Source organism: Arachis hypogaea, chromosome 19 (genome assembly GCF_003086295.3).
Source record: "Arachis hypogaea cultivar Tifrunner chromosome 19, arahy.Tifrunner.gnm2.J5K5, whole genome shotgun sequence".
NCBI lineage: Eukaryota > Viridiplantae > Streptophyta > Magnoliopsida > Fabales > Fabaceae > Arachis > Arachis hypogaea.
Window position 1 is genome coordinate 13162236 of NC_092054.1, and position 14783 is coordinate 13177018.

General features: G+C 35.3%; 1 long non-coding RNA gene across 1 annotated transcript; it reads right to left on the reverse strand.

Moving 5' to 3' along the window:
• Positions 1-1703: 1703 nt before the first annotated feature.
• LOC140181781 (uncharacterized) lies at positions 1704-2581 on the reverse strand. The gene is made up of 2 exons (XR_011877071.1): positions 2075-2581; positions 1704-1974 (listed from the first exon to the last, which is right to left on the reverse strand). It is a non-coding gene; the product is annotated as an uncharacterized lncRNA (long non-coding RNA).
• Positions 2582-14783: the final 12202 nt, after the last annotated feature.

Sequence of the window (14783 nt, forward strand, 5' to 3'; positions counted from 1 at the left end):
TTAAAAGTAATGTAGATAAACTTATGAATCAACTTTTATATATTAAGAATAAATAGATAGATAGTTCAGTATTTTAGTGATTCATATATATTAAATTGAGTATGTCATTTCCCGTGGGTATCCACCGCCGCAGATTTTTAATGGGGGCGGATTTTTGGACAGGGCGGAGTGAAGCGGAATCAGATTTACATTAAATCCGCCCCGATATATATATATATATTTTAATATATAATATATGTAATATATATAAAATAATTAGTAGAAAGATTAATAATGTTATATCATATTTAAATTTTTACTTTAATTTATGTTATGTATATAATGATGGTTATATAAATTTTAAAATTTAATTTTATTTGTAAAATTTTAATAATTATAGAGGCAGATAGCGATAGGGCGGATTAGGGTGTAATTTTTTACTGGATTTGGCTCCTCTGAAGTTGTTCATTTACTTTAGAGAGAAAAGTAACACAATCTAAGCCATTGATAATATAAATAATTCTGATCATCTTAAATAAATAAATACATTAAAAGAACCTTGAAAAATTGTACTAGCAGTAGCTTTCGAGACCGCGTGATTTCTTTTAATTTCATCTTCTTTCTATTTTATTTAGTTTTTTCTTTCTTTTTCTTCAACAAAAAAAATTATTTTCGGTTCTATTTTTTACAATATTTAATTCTCTTTTTATTTATTATCATGTTCTTTCATGATATTGTTGTTATTTTGGTTATCTTCTTCTTTTTTATTTTTGTCTTCTATAACCTACATTTAAAGTTTTGTCATGAAAGAGATTAATAGTGATCTCTAGTAATCTTTTATCTTTTTTGAATCCTGAATAATTTCTTGAAAAATCTGATAAAAAAATAAAATTAATTAATTTAAATTGGGTCAAGAATTTTTTTTATTTTTATTTTAATATAAAAAAATACTCATGTAAATGTACTAAATCTTTTTTAGATAAATGTCCTCAATTTTTTTTGTTTATACTTAAAATAAGAATCTAATTGAGAACAAACTAAAGAGCATTTAGAATAACTAATGATGTGATATTAATTTAATAGATCTCTAATAAATTTATATTGATATACATTAAATTAATTTATTTATATTTTTATGTATTTTTATTTATATTTTCATGTCTAATTTTGTAGTTTAAATTTAAATGTATGACTGGTTAAAAAAATATATTATCATTAGGATAGACAAATAATAAAAAATATAAACAAAATAATCATCTCAAATTTCTTAAAGTCATTCGTTATAAATTCAAAAAAAAAATTACAAAGTTTAAATAAATAATTTTTAATTCTATCATTTAGCTATCTAAATTTGGTGTTGTAACTTCACTCCATTTGGTGTTATAATTTGATTCCATGATTGAAGTGGTAAAATAACTTGATTTTCAATTTGCAATATAAATACTATTATAAGAAAAATAATAATACAGAAAAAAACTTCAATGAGTTTTAAAAATGTTAAAGAAATGATAATAAGGAATGAAAAATATTACAACCGGACAATTTTGGGTGGAATTTTTTTTGTTGACCACCATTCTCTTGTTTGATTGTTTTTCAACTCAACTCTTGAGTCTTTTTCTACTTTTTCATCCTTCCTTTTTTTTAACCTTTTCACATTTTCAAATAATCTTTCTAACGCATCTCCATCTGAACAACTATTAACGATTTTTTTTACATTCAAAATATTTGAAACATCATCATCTTGATTGTGTCTATAAAAAGAATCTACCTTCTTAAATGATCCCGTTTATCTGGCCTTCGTTGGTCTTTTTTTGCACAAATAAATCTAAAATTACTTATAAAATTATCAACCTTGCATTTATTTGCATACAATTGTCGAACATCAAAACCCATCATTCCACCATAATTTTTCCAGAAGTCTTAGCTTCTAGTAGTCTAGTACTGTGTCAAATTCCATGCCCAATTTTGGTTTTTTTTTTTTTGGTTATAATGGGCCTGAACAAAATAAATAATAAAATTCTAAATATAATTGTTATAAACATACAAAAATAAGAGCATTAAAATAAGAGTACAAATATAATTGTTATAAACATACCTGAAAAAAATAATTAATGTAGAATTGTGTTGTGCAATTTAGATCTTTTCCATGTTTTGAGAATTCAATTGACAATCTTCTGCAAATATAAAAAAAAGTAATATATTGAGTAAAATATTATCAAATATATTGCAGTGAAATTTAAAATTATTCAATAAAAAAATTACCTTTCTATGGTGGTATCATTGTGATCGTCAACTCATTTGTTTCTTTTGATAAATCTACCGTTTTAGTTTTAGAAAGTAACACCTCCATGTTTAGCTTGCTCGTCTGGAACACCATCATCGTAGTGTCCATAGATGAAACCAGCATGCTCGTTTCACTTAATAATTTCGTCATCTATGTAATTACCATTTTTTTGTTCAGTATCTACTAGCGTCTTCAATGTTTGTATCCTCTTCATCATTTTTTACTCAATATAAAATTTATTGTTTAGGTATTTAGTTTTGCAGAAAATTAATTTTGCGAGCTATCTTTGTAAAGTGGGCGCGTTTTTTTCTTTTTAGTGTTTTAATAGTTAATGTTTTGATTTTTTTAATGCATTTATTTATTTAAAATTATCAAAATTATTTATATTATCAATAATTTAGATGGCGTTACTTTTTTTTTTCTAAAATAAATGAACAATTTTAGAGGAGTCAATTGGAAGGGTTGTCAGTGGAGGGACACAGACAGACCAGACAACAACTGGACAAGGACAAGCAAGGCTCAGGGGGATATGATGGTGGATCTTCATTATCTCGTTAGGGACTTCAGCTGAGGTTGGTCCTTTTGACAATACAAATTGTTTTATGGATTATTTAGATTTAAGCTTTCTATTTTGGAATATTAGAGGTGCCTCTAATAAATTGGCCCGGGTTCATAGTAAGGAGTTAGCGAATAAATTTCATCCTACTTTTTTCATTCTGTTTGAAACCCATATTGCTTTCGAGAGGATGAAATCTTTTTGGAATAATCTAGGTTACCAGGGTGTTGGTATTGTTGAGGCTAATGGTCATAGTGGGGGTATCTGGGTTCTATGTTCTAATTCAAATATTTCTGTGAGAGTATTGGATGTAGTTGATCAATGTATCAGTTTTGAAATCACTATGGGCAATACATCTAGTTACTGCAGTACGGTGTATGCTAATCCGCATATACATCGGCGTAAAGAACTGTGGGGTGACTTGACAAGGATTGCTAATATGATCCACGGACCTTGGATTGTGTTAGGGGACTTTAATGATGTTTTGTTGCAGAGTGAAGTTAGAGGGGGGCAATTTAGACTTGCCAGAGCAGAACAATTTGCGGAAACATTGGAGGATTGTGGGCTGTTTGATATGGGGGCTATTGGGAGAAGATTCACTTGGTACAGGAAGGTGAAAGGTGGGGTGCAGGTGGCCAAGAAGCTTGATAGAGCAGTCATCAACCAGGACTGGCGACTAATGTTTCCAGAGGCTTATACTGAGGTGCTGGCGCGCCTTCACTCTGATCATTGCCCATTATTCACTAGGTGCAAGATGGCAAAGAGGGCTACCAAGGGCCATCGTCCGTTCAGATTCCAGGCTGCGTGGATGACTCATCCTCTTTTTAGGAATGTTGTTGATACAGCTTGGAATAGAGGAGCTCCGGATGTAGTTAAATGTTTGTTGGAGGTTCAAAAAGATGCAACTAGCTTCAATAAAAAGGTTTTTGGCAATATTTTTGTTAAGAAAAGGGAGTTGGAGAGGCTTTTGAATGACGTTCAGATTACTCTGGAAAGTCGGGAGGATCAACAGCTTAGGATCAAAGAGCAAGTTTTGCATCAGGAACTGAATGCTGTCCTTCTTCAAGAAGAGTTGTTGTGGTATCAAAAATCTAGAGAACAATGGGTGAGATGTGGAGACAGAAATACAAAATTTTTTCATCTGCAGACAGTTATCAGGAGAAAGAGGAACAAAATTCATGGGTTATTTTTGGAGGATGGGTCTTGGACCACGGAGACTACGACTCTAGAACTGGCGGCAAATTCTTTCTTTCAAAAGCTCTTTTCTATAAGGGAGGATATTGACCTGGACGCCATGGGGTCTTTTCCTTGCCCGTCTCTTAGTACTGAGGCTTGTCAAAAATTAGTGGAACCGGTGACGTCTGAAGAGGTTAAAAGAGCTGTGATGACCATGAGTTCATTTAAAGCCCCAGGGCCAGATGGATTTCAAGCAATTTTCTACAAAGAGTTCTGGGACTCTCTTAGCAACGATGTGTGTAGACTGGTCAAGCGAGCCTTTGAGGGTGAGCCATTGAATGCGGCTATTTTCGATACTCTCATTGTTCTAATTCCTAAAGTGGAAGTTCCCTCTTCCTTACGGGAGTTTCGGCCTATTAGCTTATGTAATGTAATTTATAAAATTGTCACAAAGGTTCTAGTTAACAGGTTCAGACCTTTCCTGTCGGAGATCATTGGTCCTTTGCAAGGAGGGTTCATTCCAGGAAGAGGAACCACAGAGAATATTATCATTGCTCAAGAGATTATGCACTTCATGAGGAACACCAAGTCTCGAAAAGGGACCATGGCATTCAAGATTGATTTGGAAAAAGCTTATGACAGGGTAGACTGGCATTTTCTGGAAGCTACTTTGGTCCGGTTTGGGTTTCCAAAGGCTACCATTAATCTTATATTGAATTGTGTGACTTCCTCTTCGTTGGCAGTTTTGTGAAATGGGAACAGGCTCCAAAATTTCAATCCGAAGAGAGGGTTGAGGCAAGGAGATCCTATGTCTCCTTATCTATTTGTACTCTGTATGGAAATGCTTGCCTGCTTTATCTCTCATAGAGTTTCCCAAGGTTTGTGGAACCCAGTTGCGGTTTCTAGGAATGGACCACGACTCTCTCATTTGATGTTTGCAGATGATCTTTTGCTTTTCTGTAAGGCATCAAAAGCTCAAGTAATAGAGGTCATGCATTGTTTGGACTTGTTTTCTAGAGCGTCAGGTTTAAAGGTAAATCTTCATAAGTCAAAGGCCCAGTGTTCCAAGAGGGTGTCGGAGAGGAGAAAAGAGGTTCTCTCAGGGGTCTCTAACATCCGGTTCTGCAATGATTTGGGTAAATACCTGGGAATTAACATCGGTCATGCCAGAGCTTCCAGGAAGACGACTCAGGAGATTATTGAAAAAATTTCGAGAAAGCTCTCCAGTTGGAAAGGACGCCTACTGAATAAGGCAGGGAGGCTTTGTCTTGTTAAATCGGTTATGGCCTCTATCCCAGTTTATGAAAAGCAAATTTCTCTTCTCCCGAAGTATGCATGTAATAAAATTGATTCCTTGATGAGACAATTCTTGTGGAAAGGCCAAGCGACTGGAAAAGGGCTGCCTCTGGTCAGATGGGAGGTCGCCATAACTCCTAAAAAGGCAGGAAGATTGGGTATTAGGGATACTTCCTGTGCTAACATGGCGCTTCTAGGAAAGTTGGTATGGGATTGTCTAAATAATAGTGAGAAGTTATGGGTGCAGGCTTTGAAGCATAAATATCTCAGGAATCAATCTGGTATGAACGGAAATAGTAGAAATTCTTCATCGGCTACCTGGAAGAACATTGTTAGTGCCTATGAGCATCTCAAGGAAGGGCTTCATTGGAATATTGGAGATGTCCACAAATCAGTTTGGTATGATGAGTGGACTCCTTTTGGTAAGCTTTGCAACCTTGTTCCTTATGTACATATTTCTGAATCAGATTTCATGGTGGCTAACTTGTGGAAAGGGGTGTCTTGGGAGGTTGATAGTCTTACCACGCCTATTCCGCATGAGATTAAGCAGTTTATTTGTGGTCTGAGATATCCTAGTTTGACTGAGTTGGAGCCACAGTGGGAGTGGTGGCCTGCAGCAACAAAAAAGTATAGTGCAAGGGAGGGTTACAGATGGTTATTAAAGAAAATATTAAATTGGAATGCCAACAGTAATTGGAACTGGTTGTGAAACACAAACATTCCAGAGAAGTTCAAATTTACTATGTGGCTTAGCTTACATGATGCTCTACCAACTGAGACCTTTCGATTCAAGCGGCATTTAGCTTCTTCAGATATGTGTAAGAGATGTAACAAGGCGCAGGAGACTATGGAGCATTGCCTTAGAGACTGTGAACGATCAAAGGCAATCTGGTATATGTTGGATCCTAGTATCCTGGACTCGACGGCTGGTACTGCTCTTAAAGAGTGGTTTCGGAAGGCCTTGGCTAACAATGAGGCGTCCTTTGGTGCAGGGCTTTGGTGGGTATGGAGACATAGGTGCAATGACATATTCAACACTGACAACCCTTGGACAGACCATAAGGTTGTTGCCTTGGCCAGAATTACCGCCAAGGACTTACAGGTTTACAGGAATCGAAGCAATGCCTTTAGGTCTCTCCGAAATTGCCTGTGTTGGGAACCACCGATAGGCAATAGTTTTAAAGTTAATTGTGATGCAAGCTTGTATATGGATTCAAATTTAGCGGGATTTGGGTGTATTATTAGAGATTCTAAGGGAGATTGGATCTCGGGCTGCTCTGGAAGCATTCCCCCTTGGTCTATAATCAGATGTGAATTATTTGCTGCTTGGAGGGGGCGGGATTGCGGTTTGAGGGATATTATATGTGAAACAGATTGCCTTGACATTCTGCCCATCATGCATGAGCTTACAAGTGGGTATCCATCTGAAGTAACAGATTTGGTTCACAAGATTCAGGAGCTTTTATCTCGTCCTTGGCTTGTTCACGTTGAATGGGTGTCCCGAGAAGCAAATAGAGCTGCGGATTGGATGGCTAAATATGGTGCCAAGAGTAACTCTAATCATGTTATTTGGTCTGAGCCTAGTATTGATCTCCAACGAATCATCCGCTCGGATTTAGAATAGTTTTTGCTTTGTTTCTTTCCTTGTTTAGTCACAAAAAAAAAAAATCCTTTTTTACTACCTACAGTAAGTAATAGATTGGATGCAATTTATTGTAAGACAAAACGGAGTCAAATAGGACAAAAATACGCCCCACATGTTCTACTGTCACCCCTACTTCTTTTTCTATAAATAACTAATATTGAATTGGTTTAAAAAATAATAAACCCGAAGAAATAGGTAAATCGGTTGAATTGTTGTGATAAGGATTCTATCACACCTTACGTGGATGCCCATTTTCCATGAGGTGTAGTTTCTCAAGGATGACTTAGAAGACCACATTTAATATGAACTTGAAAAGCTTTCTCATGTACGTGTATAAATAGAGGCTTAAGCCTCTGAATGGAAATACACTACAAGCAATAACAAAATACTATTCTCCCTTCCTTTTCATATAAATAAATCAATCTTATTTTATGCTGCAATCAAATACTCTTCTTCTTATATTTCTACTACAATTCTTTCTCTTCTTTTATTTTATAAGTATTTTAAATTCTATTTTCTATTACTCTTTACATATAATATTAATAGCAATATTAACCATCTTTATTATATTGAGATTGCAACAATAAACAGATGCGATTCTCTCTCTCTTTATTTTTAATACTTCTTTCTATCTTTGTATATATATACACATTACAACATATAATATTATTATATATATATAAATTATTATTGGGCTAATTATTTTAATACTAGAGTCTTCTATTTGTACATCTCTATTATATATATATCTTTTATTTCACAACACGTTATCAGCACGAAGCTCTAAGAAATTTTAGGAAGACTCCAGGTAACAAATTTTCATTATGTCGAAGCTCTTTCATCTTGAATTTAATGCTCTTAATATATCTGGAAACAATTATTTATCATGAATATTAGACGCTGAAATCCATCTTGATTCAATGGATCTTGAAGATACCATTAAGGCTGAAAATAATACATCCCAGAAGGATAAAGCCAAATCCATGATTTTCCTTCGTCATCATCCTGAAGTATGATTGAAAAATGAATATCCCACATTAAAAGATCCTGCAGATCTGTGGAAAGACCCTGAAAAAAGGTATAATCATGAAAAGACGGTGATACTTCCTCATGCCCGATATATTAGAAAAAAAAATTTTCTTGACCTTCCATGCCTCGAATGTGCTCCTGCAGCAGCAGTATCGAGAAAAAGAATTTAAAATTTTTTGAGCTCTTGCTTTCTTGTTGCTGAACGCAACAATGAGTTGCTCTTAAGAAATTATGAAGCGCGCCCAGCTGGCGCCGCCCCATTTTCTGAAGTAAATGCGGCAAATTATAACCCCAGAAGAGGTAAATGGCAAGATTTTGGTAACAAAAAAAAATTATGGAAGAAAAAGAAATTATGTTCATAAGAAAAGATCTCACCAGAAGTGGGATAAAGAAAGAAACAATGGGCAAAGTAAATCAATTAAGGATAAATGCTTCCGTTGTGGTGGAAAGGGCCATTGGTCACGTACCTGTCGTACCCCAAGGCACCTAGTTGATCTTTTTCAAGCATTCTTGAAAAAGGCTGACAAAGAAAAGGAAACAAATTTTGTTTCAAATGATGAAAATTCCACCACTCATTATGATGTATCTAATTTCTTTGAGGATCTTGAAGGAAATATTGGCCATTTGATTAATGATGGAATAGTTTAATATATGTGTTTGTTAAGTATTCATGTGAATAATTTTACTGTGCATGTACTTCTACTTATTTTATCATTATTATCATTTGTTCTTTGAAGAAAAATGGCAAGGACATATTCTGAAGATATTTGCCTTGCAGATAGTGCAAGTTCGCACACAATTCTTAAAAGTAATATATATTTTACCCATATTGTGCCAAAAGAGGAATATGTTAATACTATCATTGGCTCAGGCAATGTGATAAAAGGCTCCGGAAGAGCTATAATTTTGTTTCCTGGAGGAACAAAATTTATAATAAATAATGCACTATTATCTACCAAGTCCCTGAGAAACTTGTTGAGTTTCAAAGATATTCGCCGAAATGGATATCATATTGAAACGATGAATGAGGAAAATCATGAGTATTTATGTATCACAACTCATGATTTAAATAAAAAGATTATATTAGAAAAATTACCCTCACTTTCATCCGGGTTATATTATACCAAGATTAGTGCAATTGAATCACATGCCATTATAAACCAGAAGTTTACTAGCCCAAATGAATTCATAACTTGGCATGATAGATTGGGTCATCCGGGGAACAACCATGATGAGGAGAATTATTGAAAACTCTCATGGACATTCACTAAAGAACCAGAAGATTCTTAAATCTAGTGAATTTTGTTGTGCTGCATGTTCTCAAGGGAAGTTAATTTTAAGGCCATCACCAGTAAAGATTGGATTTGAGTCCCCTGAATTTCTAGAAAGGATTTAAGGTGATATATGTGGACCTATTCATCCACCATGTGGATCTTTTAGATATTTTATGGTCCTAATAGACGCATCTTTAAGATGGTCACATGTGTGCTTATTATCTTCTCGCAACCTGGCGTTTGCGAGATTATTGGCTCAAATTATTCGATTAAAAGCACAATTTCCAGATAATCCAGTTAAAGCAATTCGTCTTGATAATGCTGGTGAATTTACTTCCCAAACTTTTGATGCTTATTGTATGGCTAATGGAATAAGTGTTGAACATCCAGTAGCTTATGTTCACACGCAAAATGGGTTAGCAGAATCGCTTATTAGACGGCTCCAATTAATTGCTAGACCCTTGCTTATGAGAACAAATCTCCCAACCTCGGTTTGGGGGCATGCTATTTTACATGCCGCAGCACTTATTCATTTGAGCCCAACGAGTTACCATCAGTTCTCTCCTATGCAATTAGCTTTTGGCCAGCAGCCAAATGTCTCCCATTTAAGAATATTTGGGTGTGCAATATATGTTCCCATTGCACCACCTAATCGTACCAAAATGGGACCCCAAAGAAAATTGGGGATATATGTTGGATATGATTCTCCCTCTATAGTGAGGTATCTTGAGATACAAACGGGAGATGAATTTAAAGCCCGGTTTGCGGATTGTCATTTTGATGAATCAAAATTTCCAACATTAGGGGGAGAGAATAAGCTTCTTGGAAAGGAACTTAATTGGAATGCATCATCGTTGATGCATTTAGATCCTCGATCAGGGCAATGTGAACTAGAAGTTCAAAAGATTATACATTTGCAAAGAATAGCAAATGAATTGCCTGATGCATTTTCTGATACAAAGAGGATAACTAAATCTTATATACCAGCGGAAAATGCCCCAATTCGAATTGATGTCCCAGTAGGACAAGTAGCCACTGAAGCAAATTCACGCCAGAAGCGTGGCAGGGCGGAAAATGCCTCAATTCGAATTGGTGTCCCAGTAGGACAAATAGCCACTGAAGCAAATTTATGCCAGAAGCGTGGCAGGCCTGTCGGTTCCAAAGACAAAAATTCTCGAAAGAGAAAAGAGGTAAATAATATTCCTGTTGGAAAAGACATAGTAGAGACACCTGTAGTTGTCCAAAATTCTGATATAACGCCAGAAGACGTTCAGGTACCTGAAAATTGTGAAAATGATGAGATCTCGATAAATTATGTCTTTACAGGAGAGAAATGGGACCGAAATAAGATAATTATCAATGAAATATTTGCATATAATGTGGCATTAAATATCATGCATGAGAGTAAGGATCTTGAGCCAAGATCAGTTGAAGAATGTCGACAAAGGAATGATTGGCAAAAATGAAAAGAAGCCATGAAGGCTGAATTAGACTCACTTGCAAAACGTGAAGTCTTTGGACCTGTAGTCCGTACACCAGAAGATGAAAAACCTGTTGGATATAGGTGGGTATTTGTGAGAAAACGAAATGAGAAAAATGAAGTTGTGCACTATAAAGCCCGACTTATGGCACAAGGTTTCTCACAAAGGCCCGGTATAGATTATGAAGAAACGTATTCCCCTGTAGTGGATGCGATAACATTGCGTTATTTGGTCAGTTTATCTGCATATCATAAACTGCATATGCATTTAATGGATGTGGTAACAGCCTATTTATATGGCTCATTAGATCGAGATATCTATATGAAAGTCCCTGAAGGACTAAAGATATCTAAACCATCCAATGAATATTCGCAAGGGTTATACTCAGTCAAATTACAAAGATCTTTATATGGTCTAAAACAATCTGGACGAATGTGATATAATCGTCTTACTGAGTATCTGGCCAAAAACGGATTCAAGAATGATGATATCTGCCCATGTGTTTTCATAAAGAAAACTACATCTGGGTTCATTATAATTGCTGTGTACGTTGATGATTTAAATATCATTAGAACTCCTGAAGAGATTCCAACAATTATAAAAACTCTAAAAGAAGAGTTTGAGATGAAAGATCTTGGAAGAACTAAATTTTGTCTCGGCCTGCAGATCGAGCATATAAAAAGTGGGATCTTTATTCATCAAACAACATACACAGAAAAGATCTTGAAGAGATTTTATATGGAAAAGTCACATCCCTTGAGTACCCCAATGATCGTAAGATCTTTGGATGTGGAGAAGGATCAATTCCGTCCTAAGGAAGAAAATGAAGATATCCTTGGTCCTGAAGTACCATATCTTAGTGCCATTGGAGCGCTAATGTATCTTGCTAATAATACACGACCTGATATATCATTTGCTGTGAACTTACTAGCAAGGTATAGTTCCTCTCCAACCAGAAGACATTGGAGCGGAATCAAGCAAATCTTTCGATATCTTCATGGGACGATTGATATGGGATTGTTTTATCCCTATGGATCCAAGTCACAACTAGTTGGCTATGCAGATGCTGGCTACTTGTCTGATCCACACAAATGGAGATCCACGAAACAGACGATTGCTGCAACATCCTCTAATCATGCTGAAATACTAGCGATTCATGAAGCAAGTCGCGAGTGTTTTTGGCTCTGGAGTTTGATCCAATATATTCTGTCATCATGTGGACTGATTGATCATAAGATAGCTCCAAATGTCCTGTTTGAGGATAATACAGCATGCATTGCTCAACTTAAAGGCGGATATATCAAAGGTGATAAAACAAAGCATATTTCTCCCAAATTCTTCTTCACTCATGATCTTCAAAATGAGGGGACAATTGATGTCCAACAGATCCGCTCAAGTGACAATCTGGCAGATTTGTTCACAAAGTCACTCCCAAAATCCTCCTTTGAAAGAGTGGTACATGAGATTGGGATGCGCCGATTTTGAGACATTAAATGATGTCGGCAAGAGGGGGAGACTGTACTCTTTTTTTCTTGGTCAGGTTTTTTTCCCATTGGGTTTTTCTTGACAAGGTTTTTAATGAGGCAGTCCCCATCACTAAAGGATATTGTACTCTTTTTCCTTTACTAAGGTTTTTTCCCACTGGATTTTTCTTTAGTAAGGTTTTAACGAGGCAATAATCCTAAATGGTCATCCAAGGGGAGTGTTGTGATAAGGATTCTATCACACCTTACGTGGATGCCCATTTTCCATGAGGTGTAGTTTCTCAAGGATGACTTAGAAGACCACATTTAATATGAACTTGAAAAGTTTTCTCATGTACGTGTATAAATAGAGGCTTAAGCCTCTGAATGGAAATACACTACAAGCAATAACAAAATACTATTCTCCCTTCCTTTTCATACAAATAAATCAATCTTATTTTATGCTGCAATCAAATACTCTTCTTCTTATATTTCTACTACAATTCTTTCTCTTCTTTTATTTTATAAGTATTTTAAATTCTATTTTCTATTACTCTTTACATATAATATTAATAGCAATATTAACCATCTTTATTATATTGAGATTGCAACAATAAACAGATGCGATTCTCTCTCTCTTTATTTTTAATACTTCTTTCTATCTTTGTATATATATACACATTACAACATATAATATTATTATATATATATATAAATTATTATTGGACTAATTATTTTAATACTAAAGTCTTCTATTTGTACATCTCTATTATATTATATATATCTTTTATTTCACAACAGAATGAACCAATAATGATCCGGCTGCTTAGGAAAAAAAAAAACTTAAAATTCTAAATCATTGGAAACCCAACTCCCCTAACCTTGGTGGCGGCTGTTCTGCTACTTTCTACCGGTGCAAACGTCCTTCTTTCCTGTCCGACACTCCGTCAGAGTCGCTGCCTCCGGCCTTGTTGCTCTCCTTGCGCATCGCTACTCCGTTCAACACTTCGTTGCCACCTACCCGCATCGCTGCCGCCAGCAACTCTGCGACACGCTTTCCTCTCCGCCGTGGTTGTTGCCTTCCCTTGTCCCTGGTAAGACTTACTACTCTGTCAATTGCTGCATTGAGTTTGCTTCATGCTTCATGAAGTTGATTAGTAATTTACCATAATTTCATGATTTACTGACCGGTTCGGTTCTCGTAACCTTGTTTCAGGCATGGATCCGGAAGCTTCACGAACTGCACGAGAATCTCTTGATCTGGCATTTCAAATGTCGAATATACTCGACACTGGCCTTGACCGTCACACGCTCTCTGTTCTTATTGCTCTCTGTGATCTTGGGGTTAACCCAGAATCACTTGCTGCTCTTGTTAAGGAATTGAGGAATGAAAAGCCTTCCTTGTCTTCTGCAACAGCGCCGTCTTCTTCGTCCTTTTCTTTTGATGTCATTCTTTTCTTGCTCAGGTACTTCTAATTTTGAACCATTTTAGCTGTTGCTCCTAAGGTTTTGGTTATTTTTTGTATTATCTTGTGATATATGCACGGTCATTGTTTGAGTTCAAAAATGATGTGGATTGTGGATGAAATCTCACAAATTTAGCCTCTGAATAAAGAAATACACACATAATCCTCCAAATATGAACATTTGGCAAAATGTCCCAAAATGTCCAATTTGCTGCTTTGACTTTGGGGTATTTTGTTAGACATTGTCTATCTTAGGTATGTTTAATTTATTTGTATTTAGGAGCTAAATTGTAAGTGTCATAATCTTTCGGGTACTAAATTAGTGGGTTATCCTTATTTTTTTATTATCTAGCATTTGACCATCGAAATATTAGTTTGCTAGCAAAATGGTCTTCATTTTGTGTGGAAAAGTCAAGCAGAACCAATCTTTTGGAGACTAAGGTGTAATTCTCAATCTTTGAAGGATCAATTTTTGTCAACAAACTAATTTTTGTAATGGTTTACTCATTTGTTGTGTGTATTGAAATATATAAGCAATCAAAATAGCTTTTATTTGAAGACAACCTTTCATTCACACAAGTACTTATTTCATATGCAGTTTCTGGAGTATTTGATTACTAAGCATTTGATTGATAGTCATTTTCCATTTATAATAAGCTCAGAAGTCTATAAAAGCATTAGTCTTGTTTGTTCATGAGATTTTTATTCCTTACGGGACTTAGTTAAACTTAATAAATATAGCATGTTTATTTGGTTAGGTATATAGATGATTGAAGACAAAAGGCTGAGTCATGAGTTACAGAAATTTATTGGTTGGGATTTCTGCTGGAGGCCATTGAAAAGTTCATGAGGTGATGGTTTTGAACGGTGGAGATTTTGCATCAACAATTATGAGTTGGAAACACTCACATTGGATTGATGGATTGGACTCAGTCATGTAATTTCCAATTTAATTATATCAATGCTGTTTAATTAGTTTACTGTTAATTGTGTTGAATTGATAACATTATTTTGTATTTGCACGTCAAGTGTAATATACCCCAGGCACACGGAAAAAAAGAAAATGTCGTCTATGTTTCATCACATTAAATTGCTGCTGCCTTGTGCATTATCCTTGTATCGAATTGTTCTGAT